Raw genomic sequence first — 8,023 nt, 5'->3', positions numbered from 1 at the left:
ATCCAAGATTCCCTAACCATAAGTAGCCTAGTTCATATTACCTCATTACATCTTAGTAGTATTATTTTCTATATCTCTCCTCCACCACTCATCTGACATTTTGTCATACTGTGGTGGCTTGCATGTTGCTGTGAGACTGGAGGCCACATCACCAGTATTTCAAATACCAGCAGGGGCACCCATGGTGGACAGGTTTCAGCAGAACTTGCAGAGTAAGACAGACCCAGAAGAAGGAAAGGTCCATCCACTTCTCAAAGAATTGACAAGTGAAAACCACTCGAATGTTAGTGAAACATTGTCAGAAATATTATTGGAATGTTTTATGAATATCCCTGAAATATTGTTCGATATAGTGCAAGAACATGAGCTCCTAAGGTTAGAGGGCACTCAAAATATGACTGGGCGAGAGCTGCCTCCTCAAAGTAGAGTCAGACTTAATGATGTTGATGGAGTAAAGCTGTTGGGACATCTGTTTGCTGATTTGGCATGACACAAAATGAAAAGAAACAGCTGTAAACTTCCATTAATAATTGGAACATGGAATGTACAAATTATGAATCTAGGAAAATTGGAGGTTGTCAAAAATGAAATGGAATGTATAAAGATTGATATCCTAGGCATTAGTGAGCTGAAATGAACTGGGTTTGACCATTTTAAATCAGACAACAGTATGATGTACCATGCAGGGAAGGAAAAATTGAAGAGAAATAGCATGACATTCATCGCTACAAAGAATGTGTCAAGCTATCCTGAAGTACAATGCTATAAGTGTAAGGACAATGTCCATATGCCTACAATGAAGACAAGTTAATACTAATATTATTCAAATTTATGCACCAACCACCAAAGACAAGAGAAAATTGAAAAATTTTCCAACTTCTGTAATTTGAAATTCACCACACATGCAATCAAGGTTTGATGGTTATTATTGGTGACTGGAATGCAAAAATTGGAAACAAAGAAGAGTCACCAGTAGTTAGAAAATATTGCCTTGTTGATAGAAATGATGCTGATATCACATGACAGAATTTGGCAAAAGCAATGATCTATTCCTTGCAAATACCTTTCTGAATAAACTAAACACCATCTATACACGTGGACTTCACCAGAAGAAGTACACAGGAATTAAGTCAACTATATCTGTGGAAAGAGGCAATGGAGAAGCTCAGCATCTTCAACCAAACAAGACCAGGAGCTGACTGTGGAACAGATCATCAACTGCTCACCTGCAAGCTCAAGTTGAACCTGAAGACAATAAAAAACAATTCATAATAGCCAAGATTTGAACCTTGATTATATCCATCATGAATTTAGAGACAGTCTAAAGAATAGATTTGATGCATTGAACCTCAATTACTGAAAACCATAAGAATTGTGTGATGACATCAGGAATATCATCCATGAGGAAAGCAAAAGATCATTAAAAAGACAAGAAAGAAACAAAAGAATCTAATGGGTGTCAAAAGAGACTCTGGAATTTCAACTTGAACAGAGAGTAGCTAAAGAAAAATGGAAGAAATAACAGCATAAAACAACTGAACAGAAGATTTCAAATAGCAGCTCAAGAAGACAAAGTCAATTATTGTAAAGAAATGTACAAAGACCTGGAGTCAGAAAATGAAAAGGGAAAATACACTTGGCATATCTAAAGATGAAAGAACAGGAAAAAGAATCCAAGCCCTGAGTAGCTATATTGAAAGATTGTATGGGTAAAATATTGACTGATGCAGGAAACATCAAAAGAAGATGGAAGGAATACACAGAGTCACTGTATAAAAAAGAATTGGTCAATGTTCGTCCATTTTGAGAGGTGGCATATGATCAAGAACTGATGGTATTAAAGGAAGAATTCAAAACTGCACTGAAAGAATTGGCAAAAAACAAGAAAGTCTCCAGAAATTGATGGAATACCCATTGAGATATTTCAACAAATGGACACCACCCTGGAAACTAACATGTCTATGCAAAGAAATTTGGAAGACATCTACCTGGCCAACTAACTGCAAAAGATCTGTATTTATACCCATTCCAAAAAAAGGTGATGCCACAGAATGTGGAAAGTATCTAACTATATCATTAATATCACATGCAAGTAAAATCTTGGTGAAAATAATTAAAAAGTGGTTGCAGCAGTATACTGACAGAAATCTTCCAGAAACACAAGCTGGATTCAGAAGAAGACAAGGAATGAAGGATATCATTGTTGATGTCAGATGGATCTTGTCTGAAAGTAAAGAACACCAGAAAGATGTTCACTTGTTTTTGATGACTATGCAAACACATTTGACTATGTGCATGCTAACAAATTATCGATTACATCGAGAAGAATGGGAATTCCATACCTCTTATTTGGGCTTGTGAGGAACCAGGAGGCTGTCGTTAAACATAACAAGGACATATTACATGGTTTAAAGTCAGTGCTCAATCTTTTCATCATACTTATTCAATCTGTATTCTGGGAAAATAATCAGAGAAGCTGGACTGTATGAAGAAGAGTGTGGAATCAGGATTGGAGGAAGACTCATTAACAACTTGCTATATGCAAATGGCAAAATTTTGCTTGCTGAAAGTGAAGATTACTTGAAGCACTTACTAGTGAAGATTAAAGACTACAGTCTGAAGTATGGACTAAACCTTAACATAAAGAAAACAAAAATCCTCACAACTGTTCCAAAAAATAGCATCATGATTAATGGCAAAAAGATTGAATTGTCAAAAATTTCATATTACTTGGTTCCAAAATTGACAACAATGGAAGCAGCAGTCCACATATCTGATGACGTATTGCAATAGGCAAATCTGCTTGCAAATGACCTCTTTCAAATGATGAAGAGCCAAGATGTCTCTTTGAAGACTAAAGTGTGCCTAACCCAAGCCATGGTGTTTTCAATCACTTCATATGTATGTGAGAGCTAGAAAATGAATAAGGAAGACTGAAGAAGAGTTAATGCTTTTGAGTTGTAGTGTTGGTGAAGAATACTAAACGTACCATGGACTGACAAAGAACTAACAAATCTGTCCTGCAAGAAGTGCAACCTGAGTGTTCCTTGGAAGCAAGAATGGCCAGACTCATAACATACTACACAAAATATTGTTCCACCTCCTACTTTGGCAAGTAGCGACTAGGATCGTAAAAGCTTGCAAGCTGCCATCTAGATGCAGTGATAGGTCTCTCCTCATCCAGAGCAAAGAAGAATGAAGAAAAACAAAATTTCATGGAAACAATTAGTCCTAGTGACTGGTACATCATCCGATCTGCAGCCTATACAACTATAAGACCAGAAGAACTAGATGGTGCCTGGTTACTACTGTCAACCACTTGGAAGGGGATCTATGTAGGAGATCCTGGATACAGAGGGAGAACAATGTGGAACAAAACTCAAAATCATTTGGTTAAAAAAGAAAGGGGTAAGACCAAGTTTGCTGGTCTGATAGAGCCTGGTGGAACCACTGAGACCCAACTGCCCTTCAGGTCTGGAATTGAACCCACACCTGTGGCTTCCAGCCAAACAATAGATAGGCATATGAGTTGAACATTTACCTGAGGTAGATACACTCCTTGGAGAGAACAATCATGGGAGAAAGAAGGGCTGCTTATGCACAGGGAGATAGCTCAGGAGGTAGGAGTGCATGGAGGGATGGACACGGGGAAGAGGTAACTATTTGGAAGAAGTGGGAGGGGAGCTGTTGTATTGTGGTAAATTGTGGTCAATGCCATGAGACAAAGTGTATGTGAACTGCTGTATGGAAAGTGAATTTGCTCTATAAATTTTCACCCAAATCACAATAATTAAAAAAAAAAAAAAAAAGAATGACCAGACTTCATCTCACTTACTTTGTTCATGTTGTTAGAAGGGATAAAGTTATCATGCTTGATAAAGTGGAAGGTCAATGAAAAAGGGGAAGGCCCTTGACAATATGGATTGACACATTGGCTGCAATGATCGGCTCAGGTATAGCAAGGATTGCGAGGCTTGCACAAGACGGGGCAGTGTTTTTTTCTGTTGTGCATAGAGTTACTATGACTTGAATCTGACTCAATGGCACCAAAGAACAGCATCAAAATATCTCTCCTAATGTTATACTCTGTGAGGCAATGTTCTAACTAAAAGGAGAGTTATGTAATACACTGCTGGATTCAAAATAACTTTTTACAACTATGCATATTCCTACATATGCTTTGTTTACTGTATTTATGGGTTTTTATGGTAAATTCATAAAGTTAACTGAAGTAGAGCCATTTGAGGCAAGAAATTTAGCTTGAATATGTGGCTTATCATTTACTGTGTGATAGTGGAAAAGTTATTATAATATATTTACAGCAACAGATTCCCTCACCAGTAAAATAACAGAATTGGGAAAGATCCATTCATCTGATTAATATTTTTGGTTGAGTTTTTGGGTACCTTTAAAAATATTCTGCCTCTGTAAAACCAGAAATTCCTTAAATATGATATAAGGCATTATGAGTATTATTATGTTTGAGTCCATTGTTTTGCTATTATGTTATTCTATGTTTCCCTTGTTATTACCTGACCTTCCAATTTACCAACCATAATGTCCTTTTCTATAGCTTAGTCTTTCTTTATGATATGTCCAATATAAGTGAGAAGCTTCACTATTCTTGCCTGTAAGGAGCATTCTGATTACATTTCTTCTGAGAATGATTTCTTCTGGCAGTCCAAGACACATTCAGCATTCCTCATCAATACCAGAGTTAGAATGCATCAATTCATCTTCTGTCTTCTTTTTTCATTGCTCAGTTTAAGTGTACATATGAGGCAATTGAAAAAGGAGGATACAGGTTGGAGTAGGTGTACTTTAATAATAAAAGTGACTCCTTTGCTTTTTCAGTCTTTAAAGATGTCTTTTGTTTTATGTATGTCCAATAAAAGATTTCATTCCTTGACTACTGCTTCTATAGATCAGGTCAAGATAATTTCAGGTTTGGATTCAAGTTCATAGGATAACCCATTGAAATAAATAATGGTTTAATAATTTAATCTTTTGAATCTTCAATTTCATTAAAAATAAATTTGGTTAAAATAGCAAAAATCTGAAAGCATTCTCCTTGAGAATGGGAAAAAGACAAGGATGCTTTTTGTCACCACTCTTATTCAATATTATACTAGAAATCATAGCCAGAGCAATAAGGCAAAAAAAAAGAGAAATAAAATATCTGAACTGGAAGAAGTAAAACTACTCTTATTCACAGATTATATGAGCCTGTTGTTGTTGTTGTTATGTGCCATCGAGTTGGCCCCAAATCATAGTGACCCCTCCTTGGGTTGCTGAGGCAGTATTACTATGGAAGTAGATTGCCCAACCTTCCTTCCAAAGAGTGGCTGTTGAATTTGAACCTCCAGCCTCTGGTTAGCAGTCAAATGCCTTAGGCAGTATGCTACCAGAGCTCCTGGAAAATCCCCAAAGTTCCACAAGGAAGTTACTGGAACTAATGCAAGAATTCAACAAAGTGGCAGAGTACCAGGTCAACATAAAAATCAACAAGATTCCTCTACACCAACAAAGAGGACTCTCAAAAGGAGCCTAAGAAAACTATGGTGTGGTAGTCAAGGCTGTGTATCAATATGACTGGACTGTGGTTTTGAGTGGCTTGGCAATTGGTTGTAGTTATTCTGCATGATGAGATTGGATGTGGCATAACCAACTCCATGGTGGAATCTGCTGTAAGCAGCTAATTAGTTGCCTTTGGTGTATAGGCTGCTTCCAGTATATATGGAGAAGCTTTGAGAAAGTGCTCTCTCTCTTCGCACATTTGGATCCTGCATCTGGATGAGTCTTCATTTCCAGTTCCTGGACTTGAACCAGTGGCCTTCCATGTGTAATCTGCTGATCTTGGGATTATTCTTGGGCTTGAATCAGTGGCCTGTCTTATTTCTTGTTGATCTTGAGATTGTACCACCTTACCTGCTAAGTTTGGGTTAGCTATCCTCAGCAGCCTTCAGCTGCCTGAATCAGGAGATGTCTCCAGGTCCAGTGGGCCTGGGACAAGAGGCAAAACTGAAACCCAAAGTCAAGGGGCCTTCTCCTATCCCCTAGAGCCAGCATTCTGAATTCAGACTTCTAGTCTCATAAATTATAAGAGAATAAATTCCTGTTTCTTAAAGCCATCCACTGGTAATATTTCTGTTTTAGCAGCACTAGAGTACCATGACTAATGTCATTTACAATAACCTCCCCCCCAAAAAAATCTAGGTATAAACCTAATCATGGACAAAAAAAAAAAAAAAAAAAAAAAAAAACTTATACAAAGAAAAACATCAAATATTACTGCAAGAAAATAAAAGAGATCTACATAAATGGAAAAACACTCCATGCTCATAGATTAGAAGATTTAACATTGTAAAAATACCAATGATACCAAAAGCAATACAATACAACAATACAATACTGATCCAAATACCAAGAATATATTTTAATAAAAGAAAAAAAAAAACAAAACCCTCCAGCTTTATATGGAAAGGATGGAGGTTCTGAATAGTTGAAGCAATATTGAAGAAGAAGAAGAACAAAGTAGAAGAACAAAGTAGGCCTCACTCTGACCACAACCTTACTATAAAATAATGGTAATGAAAACATCCTGGTACTACTACTATGACATACATATGGACAAATGAAATAGAATTGAAAATCCAGAAGTAAACTCATCCATCTATAGGCAGCTGATCTTCAATCAACCTCGAAGTCTAGTCAGTAAGGAAGAAACAATCTCTTTAACAAATGTTGCTGGCAAAACTGAATATCCAAACTAAACAAGATCCATTCCTCACATCATACACAAAAACTAACTAAAAACAGATAAAATACTTAAATATTAAATTGAGTACTATAAAATTTCTGGAAGATAACGTAAGGTCAAACTAGGGGATTTAATTGTTAATGTAAATAGCCTATCAAACAAAACTAAAGATGCACAAACTATAGCAGATAAAATAAGGGAAATTTCCTAAAAATTGTTATGCTCATACAAAGACTTCAACAAAAGAGTGAAAGAGAATCTACAGAATGGAAAAAGATCTTTGGCAACAACGTACCTGTTAAGTGTTTGATCTCTAAACTATATAGAAAGCTTCGATAACTCAACAAGAAAAATACAAATAATCCAATCAAAAAATGAGTAATGGACATGAATAGATATTTCACCAAGGAAGATATTTAGGCTATCAATAAATACATGAAAATATACTTGCAATCATTAGCCATTAGAGAGACGTGAATCAAAACAGCAATGAGATATCTTATCACCCCTTCAAGATGACAAGGGTAGAAAAAACAAAATAATAAATGCTGGCAAAGTTGTGGGGACTGGATATCTTATACATTACTGTTGTAAAATGGTACAACTATTATAAATACATATATATGTATATTTTGTGTTGTTGTTATGTGTCATCGAGTCCAACCTAACTCATCCTGACCCCTCCTTGGGGTTCTGAGGCGGTATCACTACAGAAGTAGATTGCCGAACCTTCCTTCCAAGGAGTGGCTGGTAGGTTTTAACCACTAGCCTTCTGGTTAGCAGTTGAGAAATACTTTATCTCACTCTTATGTACATTTCCCAGAGATATAAGCATAATGACACAAATAGGCATATGGAAAACTATGCTCATTCATGCATTGTTCAAAATAGGAAAAGATGGAAACCACTAACTGCTCAGCACTGAATGAATGGATAAGGAATCTGTGGTACATGCATACATTGCAAAACCATGGACTGTAAAGAATAATGATAAGTGTGCAAAATATCTTTTAAAATGTATGAATCTAAAGGATATTATGCTGAGTTAAATAAATAAACTACAAAAATATAAATGCTGTATGGTCTCATCATTGGGGAAAAAAAATCAAGAGTAGATATACACAGAAAACATCGTTCTTTGATGGTTGCCAGGTATGGGAGGGAAAAGGAGTAGAAAGTATTTATTAGACAATAGACCCCTATTACTTTTGTTGATGGAAAAGGAAAAAACAAATATGGATGATGTCAACACAACAAGACCAA

This window comes from Orycteropus afer, unplaced genomic scaffold (genome assembly GCF_000298275.1).
Source record: "Orycteropus afer afer isolate SDZICR_OR568_19922 unplaced genomic scaffold, OryAfe1.0 scaffold00895, whole genome shotgun sequence".
In the NCBI taxonomy this organism is placed as follows: Eukaryota; Metazoa; Chordata; class Mammalia; order Tubulidentata; family Orycteropodidae; genus Orycteropus; species Orycteropus afer.
The sequence above is the reverse complement of the archived record's forward strand: the minus strand, read 5'-3'. Positions refer to the sequence as shown.